The 11295-nt window shown below is 50.8% G+C and overlaps 1 pseudogene; it reads left to right on the top strand.

The window, feature by feature from the left end:
- Window positions 1–282: 282 nt before the first annotated feature.
- LOC116275626 lies at window positions 283–415 on the top strand (annotated as a pseudogene).
- Window positions 416–11295: the final 10880 nt, after the last annotated feature.

The following is an 11295-nucleotide window of genomic DNA, read 5'->3' as shown; positions in this document are numbered from 1 at the left end:
TCCTTGGGAGGCTGAGGCAGGAGAATTGCTGGGACCTGGGAGGCGGAGGTTGCAGTGAGTCAAGAGTATGCCACTGTACTGCAGCCTGGGTGACAGAGCGAAACTCTGTCTCAAAAAAAAAAAAAAAAAAAAAAAAATTAGGCTGGTGTTGGGATCAGCTGGTAATGGCCAGTGGTCTCCCAGCTGAGGAGGAATGTCGCAGCATTTGGGTTCACACTTTGCCCCTCACATGTCGCCTTGCTGTGGTTGAAGCAGGTGGGCTAAGTTTTAAAAGGCCATCCTATACTTACCTGGCAGGGGAGATACTATGATCACGAAAGTGGTTTTCCCAGGGCGAGGCTTATCCATCACACCCTGGATGTGCTGACCCCTGTGATTTCCCCAAATGAAAAAAAATTCAAAGAAAGTAAAAGGCCATCCTGCTATGCAGACAGGAGATGGATGAAGCTGGAGGAGTGGCAGGAGGAAGTGCCTAGGCCAGGCCTCATAGCTTTGTCCAGATGGAAGGAAGAGGAGAGCTTTCCAGGCTGGGACAGTGGGAGCTGAAAGGGCCCACTGAGAACTCCTCCCATGTCATTGGGGTGCCTGGCCAGGGGACTGAGGCCTGGAGAGGAGGAAGTGATGCAGTGCTCGCATGTTTATCTCATGTGAAGGCTTGTCTTCTCACTCTTCTCAAGGCCAGGCAGTGCCATTCATTCCTCTGTGTTCCCCATCCGGCCTAGCGTGCCGTTCAGAATGAAGATCTCTGGGTATCCGTAGAACCCTCTAGACACGAGACCGTGGGAGGAAGTGGGGCAGTGGGTCTCAGTCTTATGCCCCTGACCTTTAAAGGTGTATAAGGTGTGTACCTGAGGAATAAACAAGCAATTGCTAGTTACAAACACCCCTAGTGCATGAGGGCACGGTATATTTTTCCCGCTGTTTTTAACTTTCCACGAGAGACACCCTTCCGCCAGTATGGAGTCAGCATCAGAGGGTCCTTTCTGTCTTCCGGCTCGTCTTCTTTTCTTCCCTGCATCCACTGGAATTCGCCAGGTCCTCCCATGTTTCTTTGAGTGAGGTTTTTGCTAGACAAACCCATCTTTCTTTGACTAAAATCAGTCACCTCTCATGCTGCCTACTATTTCACCAAAAGACCCGCTCAGTGGTGTGCTGGTAAGTGTTGCACATCCAGCTCTCCAGAGGAAAAAAGGCATATCCATTACCCCAAAAGAATCAATAATAGTAAAGTGCAGCAAAGTAACTAGGAAGTGCTGTGCTGTGAGTATATGTTACCTTTGTTTTGAACATAATTTATTTAATTCTGAGTTTATAGCATGCATTCTCAACAGGGGCAAAAACTGATTCTTGGTAGGGAAACAAAACAAAAAATCTTGCTGGGTGCAGTGGCTCACACTTGTAATCCCAACACTTTGGGAGTCTGAGGAGAGCAAATCGTTGGAGTCCAGGAGTTTGAGAACAGCCTGGGCAACATAATGAAACCCTGCCTCTACCAAACAAATACAAAAATCAGCCAGGTATGGTGGTACATGCCTTAGTCTCAGCTACTCTGGAGGTTGAGGTGGGAGGGTCACCTGAACCTGGGAGGTGGAGGTTGCAGTGAGCCGTGATCGCACCACTGCACTCCAGCCTGGGCAACAGAATGAGAAAAAAAAAAAAAAAAAAAAAAAAAAAAAGGCAAAAAACTTAATCCTTTTATGTATAAAGCACAGATATATATCCAGTACTTCAGCAGATATGTAGTATCTGTGATATTAAATGTTTATGAGAGAGTGATGGTAGGAGATTGGAGGAGAAAAAATGTCTTGAAAGTCTTCTCAGGAGGCAATGATGAACAAAAGGTTGAGAAACACTGTTCATATAATTTAATTTAATTTTAATGATGGCTGTGTTTAACAACCAGCTCACTAAATTCCTGAATATTTAACCATCTGCTCTTGCAAGCCTATGTGAGCTGGCTCCAACACACTCCCAGACCTGCCCACTTGGGGTGAAAGATGCCCCCAGCCCCCTGCCACCCAAGCAGTACATCTCTTCCACCAGAAGAGATGGCGGTGAGTGGTGCTGCTGGGGCTCCAAACAAATCAGTGGGGGTCACCTCCCCTGTCAGGCGCTGAGTCCCTGCCTGAGCCCCTGGCCCCTGGGTCACGTCATCCCGCCCCTCAGCGGTTCTCCTCTCTAATAGCCCCAGGACCTAATCAGCATGGCAGATGGGTGGTGGCATCCTGCAGGCCCCCCAACCCAACAGGGCACAACAGGGATTTGTGCACACGCCCTCACCCTTGCCCTGGAAAGGAGGCTCAGGGAATCCAAATCATCTTTGTTCGGAGCCTCTGGTCGGGTGGTTCTGCTGAAAGGCCTACCTCAGGCATGGGGGTCAGGCAGGGAGGGGCTCACTTCCCATTGGGAATCAGAGGGGCCCATTCAGCGATGTGCCTCCTAATCAGATGCTCCCAGGGAGAGTAATGAGGATGACACAGTCCTCAATGCTTGATTAGATTGAGCCCATGGAAACTTGAATAGCTATGGGGCACCCTTTCAGGGCTAGCTGGAGTGGGGGAGGGGGCTTGGGGACAGGCCAGGCATGCAGATCCCAACAGACACAAGCATGGGGCCCCCAGTTGGGCCTTCAGCTGCTGCCTGGAGGGAGGGGGCCCGATGGGGGAGGGGAAGCTGTTCTTCCTGGAGCATTGACAGTGGTTGCTCTAATTGCTTTGGGGGAATCGGTCCAGAGTCAACCAAAGGCACTTTGTTTTCTGTAAACAGGGCGGAGAGGAGGCACAGGGAACCAATGGAGAGGTGGTTCCCTTTCTTCCTTCTGCTCTCTGCCTCTCCCCTCTTTGAACCAGTAGGAGTCTAGGATCTTGTCCACTGATCCCAAAGGCTCTCTGGATCCCACACAAAGACACGGTGTGACTCCTCAGAACCTCATTCTCCAAAGGCCTAGTGGCCTCCTGAAAGGGTCAGGCTGAGAAGCTGCCCCAAACAGCGATGTTCCTCTCCAGCCTTGTCCTTGGCCTGCGTTCATCATTGCCCTCCCATGCAGTCAAGGAGTGGGAGTTAATTCGTGTGCCTTCCGTACTGCAAGTATCCTAGTCAAAGCCCTCATGGTGGGGTGGGGTGACTATTCGAGCCCCCGCTCCCTTGAGGCTTCATTTATATGGTGCACTCAGTTACTCTCCAAAGACTCACTGGGAACTCCCCACTTTCTATCCCAAAGGACTGCCTCTATTGTCCCCGGAGCAGCTTCCAGCTTTGGGGCTTTTTCAGGCCTCCCTTGAGAGTCCCCTGAGCCCGGCCTGTTCCTTGGAGCTGTGGGAGGCTGGGATCCAACTAGAAGGCGATGGCTGGCCTCCAGCGTGATGCAGGAAGGGCTGGCTACAGGGCTCCAAACTGGAGTGGTGGGAGTCTTGACAGTTGCGCTGCATGCCAGGGAGGGCTGGCCGGAGTTCAGGAGCAGGACTAGCAGTCCTGACACTCACCATGACCCCAACCCTCATCCCAGGGCCTTTGCACATGCTGTGCCCTCTGACCAGACCTCTTTTCCTTCTTCTCTCCATTGAATTAACTCCCACTCATCTTTTTGTCCCAGTGCAATTATTACTTCCTCCAGGAAGCAAGTTCTCTCATTTCTATGTTTACAACAAACCCCCATGATTACAATTTTCATAGCAAGAACCTGGTGGCATCCTGCAGGCCCCCCAACCCAACAGGGCACAACAGGGATTTGTGCACACACCCTCACCCTTGCCCTGGAAAGGAGGCTCAGGGAATCCAAAATCATCTTTGTTGAACCTCTGGTGGGTGGTTCTGCTGAAAGGCCTACCTCAGGCATGGGGGTCAGGCAGGGAGGGGCTCACATCCCATTGGGAATCAGAGGGGCCCATTCAGCGATGTTCCTCCTAATCAGATTTGAAACTGGTTGGAGCTTGCTTTTTTTGGATATGAAAATTTGAATAATATCTGTGTCTCCACTAGAAGCTTCCTGAGAGCAGGTAGAATGTCTGCTTTTGTTTACCATCACACCCCAGTCTAAAGACTTATTGAATGAAACTGGGCACGGTGGCTCATGCCTATTGTCCCAGACCTGCCTACTTGGGGTGAAAGATGCCCCCAGCCCGCCGCCACCCAAGGCCGAGGCGGGCGGACCACCTGAGGCCAGGAGTTTGAGACCAACCTGGCCAACATAGCGAAACCCTGTGTCTACTGAAAATTTAAAAATTAGCCAGGCGTGGGGGTGCGTGCCTGTAATCCCAGCTACTAGGGAGGCTGAGGCAAGAGAATCGATTGAACCTGGGAGGTGGAGTTGCAGTGAGCCATGATGATCACAGCACTGCACTCCAGCCTGGGCAACAGAGACTCCGTCTCAAAAAAAATAAAAAAGACTTGTTGAATGAACGCATGAAATGAGCTACCACTTCTGTGAGGCCCTCCCATCCATCCCAGTGGCATTCTCCACCCCGTGCTGTGGTCAGCTGTGTACAGTTCTGCCTTTCCAGGTCTTGAGGCAATGAGGGGGCTTAGTGAGAATGTAGGTCGTGGAGCCACTCTGCCTGGGTTCATATTCGGGCTCTGCCCATTACTAGCTAAAGAATAACCTTGGGCAAGCTGCTAAACGTCTCTGTGCCTCGGCCTCCCCATCTGTAAAATAAGGGTAATAGTCAGTGTATTCATGCATATGACATGCTTACAGCAGGGTGGGGCACTACGTTTTCCAATGAATGTGGATGCTGTTACCATATCTATAGCTGAGCCACCCAGACCCCAGGGCGGGTGCAGCCTAATAGCTGCTCCGTAAAGCACATTATTGATTGAACCAGCAAAGTTTGGGGTAGGTCCTGGAAAAAAAAAGAATACTGAGAGGGGAGTGTGAGCCTGCAGGTGAAAAGGGGTAGACCCTAAGGGCAGGGAGGAATGAGACAGCTGGAAACCCAGCTGTCCCCCGACATGCCCCCACCCTAGAAACGTTTTTTCCATCTGACAGCAGCAATTCACTCAAGGAGCAGCAGTTGATTGCGGTTTGTGTTTTTTCCAATACTCACAGAACCAGCCTCATGGTTTCCCCTCAGAGACACCAGCACCACCAGCAGGCAACCCATCCCCAAAGGTCTGAGTTTCAGCACTATGGGTACTCCTGCAAGCTTCTAAGTTTTAACAATTCTCACTGTTTCCCTTTGTTCCTCCAGCCCTAGGGAAGCCCTGGCTGCTTCCTGCGGCTGTGACTTCCATAATGCTTCAGCGTTCTCTTTTTGCCTTTTCAGTTCTTCAGTACCTAATGAACAATTCTGCACATTCGATTCTCGCTGTTAAAATAACTGGTGTGGGCCGGGGCGCAGTGGCTTACGCCTATAATCCCAGCACTTTGGGAGGCCAAGGCAGGTGGATCCCTTAAGCCCAGGAGTTTGAGACCAGCGTGGGCAACATGGTGAAACCCAGTCTCTACAAAAAATACAAAAATTAGCCTCATACGGTGCCCGGCATGTAATCATGTTCACAGGCCACTTGGGAGGCTGAGGTGGGAGAATGGCTTGAGCTGAGGAAGCTGAGGCTACAGTGAGCCCAGATCGTGCCACTGCACTCCAGCCTGGGCAACAGAGCAAGATCTTGTCTCAAAAACAAGCAAACAAACAAAACACTGGTGTGGTTTCTGTCTCCTGACTGGACCCTGACTAATAGACTCACTGAATCCTCAAACTCAAGGCTCAGAGTGTTATACCAGAAGCAGGAGCCAGGCCCCCTCTACCTCTGACTTGCCTCATGGCTAAGAGAAACAGTGGTTTCAGCCCTTTTTTCAGGAATCCTGTGGACTAGAAATGGATGTGCTGCTCACGGGGATATCTAATCAGCTCTGGAAAAACTGGGCCAACAGTTAAACCACACAAACAAAAGAGCCACAGCTCCACACAGAACTGTCTGCTGGGCAAATGCCAAAACAAACGGCCATGGTCTCTGGGCCTCATCAGGGCTGCAGGCTTCCTGGGCCCTCACGGAGGCCTCTCAAGAAGTAGGGGCTAAGGCCGAGTGCAGTGGCTCATGCCTGTAATCCTATCACTTTGGAAGGCTGAAGCGGGAGGATACTTGAGCCCAGGAGTTCAAGACCAAACTGGGAAACAAAGCAAGATTCCCCATGTCTACAAAATTAAAAAAATAGCCAGGCGTAGTGGCTTGTTCCTTTAGTCCCAGCTACTCAGGAGGCTGAGACAGGAGGATCACTTGAGCCCCAGGAGGTCGAAGCTGTAGTGAGCCATGATCACAACACTGCACTCCAGCCTGGGAAACAGGGCAAGACTCCGTCTCAAAAAAAAAAAATAATAATAATAATAATGAAGAAGAAGGGCCTCAAAGTCTCTCCTTTCTGGACTCCAAGTCTTCTTTCATTCCCACCAGGACTGAGGAACAGCCAAATGAATCAGGCTGCCCTGTTCTGCTCCTCTAGAACATTCTGGCCAAACAGGGAGCCTTCAGTGGTTATTGTCCTCAGTGCATGTCAATGGAGTGACGTGCTCATTACATTCATCTGGGAAGCTGCTAATCTCATCCTGGACAGCACTAGTCATTATGTCACTAAAGTTCCCCAGGTAATTCTACTGTGTAGTCAAGATTGAAATTTGGCTGGGCGCGGTGGCTCACGCCTGTAATCCCAGCACTTTGGGAGGCCAAGGCGGGTGGATCACCTGAGGTCAGATGTTCGAGATCACCCTGGCCAACATGGTGAAACCCTGTCTCTACTAAATATACAAAAATTAGTTGGGCGTGATGGTGGTCGCCTGTAATCCCAGCTACTTGGGAGGCTGAGGCAGGAGAATCACTTGAACCCAGGAGGCAGAGGTTGCAGTAAGCTGAGATTGCGCCACTGCACTCCAGCCTGGTGACAGAACGAGACTCCATCTCAAAAAAAAAAAAAAAAAAAATCCACCAATTAAAGAATGTATTTTGATGGCAATTCTCAAATTTCAGAGTGCATCAGAATCAGCTAGAGGGCATATTAAACCAGGGGCTGTAGAGCCTCGCCCCAAGTTTCTTAGCAGGTCTAGGGTGGGGTCTGAGAATGTGCATTTCTCCAAAGTTCTCAGCTGATGTTCCCGGTCTGGGGGACTGTACTTTGAGATTGCCTGGGTATGGAGTCCAACAGCCCAGGTTCAAATCCCAGCTCTGTCAGATGCAGTTGACTCTCCACCCGAGAGGGTTTTGGGAGGACTGAAGGGCATAACTTGGTTAAAGAGCCTCATACGGTGCCCGGCATGTAATCACGTTCAGGGAATGTGTGTTCACCATGATATGGTTATTAGTAGGAGAGGCTGCAGAATTCTTGAGCTATAGCATGTGACTTTGAACTATCGTTTTAATCAGAGCCTCAGCTTCCTTATCTGTAAAATGTGGTAATAATATCCTGTGGCTCAGCCCTCCTACAGGCTGTGAAAGGATCAAAGCCGTTCCCAGATGTGTAAGTGTTTGGAAAGCTGGAAAGCCCAGTGAGGGGGTCTGATAAGACGGGGTAAGGTGGGAACGCCCCGTCCTGCAGCCATCGTGTAGGGTTCTCTGCTCTCTAGGGACACTGAAGTAGCAGTTGCACATGCTTGTGAAGCAGGTTCCGATGCCCCTCTCCAGCTGCTCATACGCCTTCCCTGCCACCCCTAGCATTTGGAATGCCAACTTGACATGCCTGGAATGCGGGAGTGGCAGGTTGGCTCTTCAGACATCTAAGGGGAAGAGATGGGGGCGTTGTCACACTCCCAGCTCACTCCCTATCCCAGCAGTATTTCTGCCAGGAAAGGGAATGTGCTGGAAGGGACCGAAGCTGTTCCAGCGAAGATTCCCTCCGCAGGCCCGCACCACACAGTTCCCATCCCCGTGCCCTTCCTCCTCGACCCTTCACCTCCCTTTCCATCTGCCCACCCATGCCCCTCTGTCCACCTGGCTCCAGGGAGGGGAGATGGGCAGAAGCTGCACCCCCAGCCAAGCCAGGAGGGCAGCGAGGAGACAACCGTTCTCAGGTCAGGAGCTCATCCACTTGGTTTCACAGCCTTTCAGTTCAACTTGCAGACAGATATTGCACGTCTGCTAGTATACAGCTAGTTAATATTAATGCTCTGTATTTTCTAAAATATGTATTCCAGAGGAATGTCCTCACAGGGCCTGAGTTGGAAAGAGCTGAGAGCCCTTGGCTGTAAGGACATGAGAAGTGAGGGGCCCCCACACTGCCAGTGGGGACAGGGAAACAAGTGGGTTTGACTTAATTCAGGGGCAGTTTGGCAGAACAGGTCAAAAGTCTAGAAATGTACTTGCTATGACCCAGGGATCCAGGTCTAGGTATCTGCTCTAAGGAGATATCACAAAATGATCAGCCTGCTGGGCAAGGTGGCCCATGCCTGTAATCCCAACACTTTGGGAGGCTGAGGCAGGCAGATCACCTGAGTTTAGGAGTTCGAGACCAGCCTGGCCAACATGGTGAAACCCAGTCTCTACTAAAACTTTAAAAATTAGCCGGGTGTGGTGGCTACTTGGGAGGCTGAGGCACGAGAATCACTTGAACCTGGAAGGCGGAGGTTGCAGTGAGCTGAGATGGTGCCACTGCACTCCAGCCTGGGCAACAGAGTGAGAGTGAGACCCTCCCTCCAAAAACAAACATACGAACAACCGAACAACCAAAATGATCAGCCTGGTTTGAATCTTGGCTCTAGTGATGGGTGACTTTTTAGCTTCATCCCTAAAATGGGACTTCATGGCATTCCACCACACAGGTTTGAGGAAAAACGGAGACAATGCCTGCCTGTGAGGCACCTGGGACACAGTAAGTGCTCAATAATATAAGCATCTTGGTTTGGGATCCTCCGGAGGCCAACCCCAAGGCAAGGATTTTGGAGGTAAGCCCAGGAAGCACAAGTGGTAATGTGGGGAATTAAGACCAGGACGAAAGGAAGTCCAGTTTCACCATGTTGGCCAAGCTGGTCTCGAACTCCAGACCTCGTGATCCACCTGCCTCAGCCTTCCAAAGTGCTGGGATTACAGGCATGAGCCACTGCGTTTGACCTTGTTTTGTTTTTTGAGATAAGGTCTTGCTCTGTTGCCCAGGCTGGAGTGCTGTGGTGGAATCACCACTCACTGGAGCCTTGACCTCGTGGGCTCAAGAATTCCTCCCACCTCTGTCTCCAGAATAGCTGGGATTACAAGTGCATGTCGCCACGCCTTAGCTAATTTTTTTTGTTTTTACTTTTTGTAGAGATGGAGTGTCGCTTTGTTGCCCAGACTAGTCTCAAACTCCTGGGCTCAAGCGATTCCTTCTCCTTGACCTCCCAAAATGCCAGGATTACAGGTGTGAGCGAGCTACCATGCCCCGGCATAAGTCCTAGCTTTGTCTGCCTCCAGAATTATTTTATGTGAAACAAAAATCAAACTTTCTCTGGTTTAAGCGACTGACTTGCCTTTTCGGTTACATGTGGCTGAATTTAATCTTTATCTGATGCTGGAGACCAGTGGCTGTCTCACCAGGAAGTTGTCCAAGGGACCCACCCACCTTGGAGACCCAGTGTCATGGTCAGGTGCTATGATGCCCAATATCACACCAAGGAGATGATCTCACCAAGAGACGCTACTCCCTCTTGGAGCCTTATTATGCAGTGAAAAAAAGGCTTCCCAGGCAGGGATTTATCCTTTTGGCCCAAATTCCCAGGTGTCTGTTACCTCCTCACTGTCCTCTAGCTGCTCAGAGCTCTGTGGCACCTCCCCAAGCAAGTACTCCACACGCCCCCAACCCTTCCCACACTCTCCCTCGAAACGTAGCTGTTCCCTCTGCCCTTCTATTTGATCTCTGCTTGTAGGCAACAGCTAGCACATCTGACATGTGAATTGGAGTTACTGGGTTAATGTGTCATTCTCCCAAGTAATAGATGTGCATTTTTGACAGGGCCCTTCTGGAAACAAGGCCTTATGCCCAGAGCTGAATGACGTAAAAATCCCCAGAAAAACAAGAGGCCGCCCTGGTGCTGGTCTCACTTCCTCTGTTCCACTCCTGTTTCCTCCTTTTTTTTTTTTTTTTTTTTTTTTTTTGAGACAGAGTCTTGCTCTGTCACCTAGGCTGGAATGCAGTGGCATGACCTTGGCTCACTGTAACCTTCATCTCCCGGGTTCAAGTGATTCTCCTGTCTCAGCCTCCCGAGCAGCTGGGATTACAGGCATGCACCACCACACCCGGCTAATTTTGTTTTTTTGTTTGTTTGCATGTGTTTTTTGTTGTTGTTTTGTTTTGTTTTTTGAGATGAAGTCTCACTCTGTTGCCCAAGCTGGAGTGCAGTGGCACAATCTTGGCTCACTGCAGCCTCCACCTCCCAGGTTCAAGTGATTCTCCTGCCTCAGCCTCCCAAGTAGCCGGGATTACAGGCATGTGCCACCATGTCCAGATAATTTTGTTGTGGTGGTGGTGGTGGTGGTTGTTTTCCTTTTTGAGACAAAATCTCACTCCGTTGCCCAAGCTGGAATGCAGTGGTACCATCTCAGCTCTCTGCAACCTCCACCTTCTGGATTCAAGCGATTCTCCTGTCTCAGCCTCCCGAGTAGCTGAGACTACAGGCACGTGCCACCATGCCCGGCTAATTTTTGCATTTTTAGTAGAGACAGGGTTTCACAATGTTGGCCAGGCTGGTCTTGAACTCCTGACCTCGTGATCCGCCCACCTTGGCCTCCCAAAGTATTGGGATTACAGGTGTGAGCCACTGTGTCTGGCCTAATTTTGTATTTTTAGTGGAGACGGGGTTTCTCCATGTTGGTCAGGCTGGTCTCAAACTCCTGACCTCAGGTGATCCGCCCGCCTCGGCCTCCCAAAGTGCTGAGATTACAGGCGCGAGCCGCTGCACCCAGCCCCGTTTCCTCCTGTATCCTGTCCTCTCCCTTGGCACAGCTGGCCTTGGCCACAGCTCCTAACTCAGCAAATGCCAGGTCCCCACCCTCCTCCACCATTCTGCCTGAGCTCCCGTACTGAAAGCGAAAGGAGGAGTTGGAACAGAAAGAAAAAAATAATAAAACCACTGAAAGAGAAGAAACAGCTGGCAGAATATTGGAAAGATTCCCAGGCGGGAATTCCCAGCCCTCAAGGCCTATGCCAGCCAGGCTGAGGAAGTTCTTAAAGAACAATCTTGAAATCAGCTCTTGACGTCGTTCCCAGCTCATGGGAGCACCTAACCCCTTGTCCCTGCCCTGGCCCGGAGGGAGGTATGTTCCTGAAGTTGGAGTTGAGTTTTGAGGGACAGAGCAGAGCTAGGGTGGGAGGGAGAGGGGAGGGCGGGGGGACTCCAGGGAAGA

The sequence above is a fragment of the Papio anubis genome, chromosome 6 (genome assembly GCF_008728515.1).
Source record: "Papio anubis isolate 15944 chromosome 6, Panubis1.0, whole genome shotgun sequence".
NCBI classification, from domain to species: Eukaryota; Metazoa; Chordata; class Mammalia; order Primates; family Cercopithecidae; genus Papio; species Papio anubis.
This window is presented reverse-complemented; position numbering and strand designations above follow the sequence as displayed.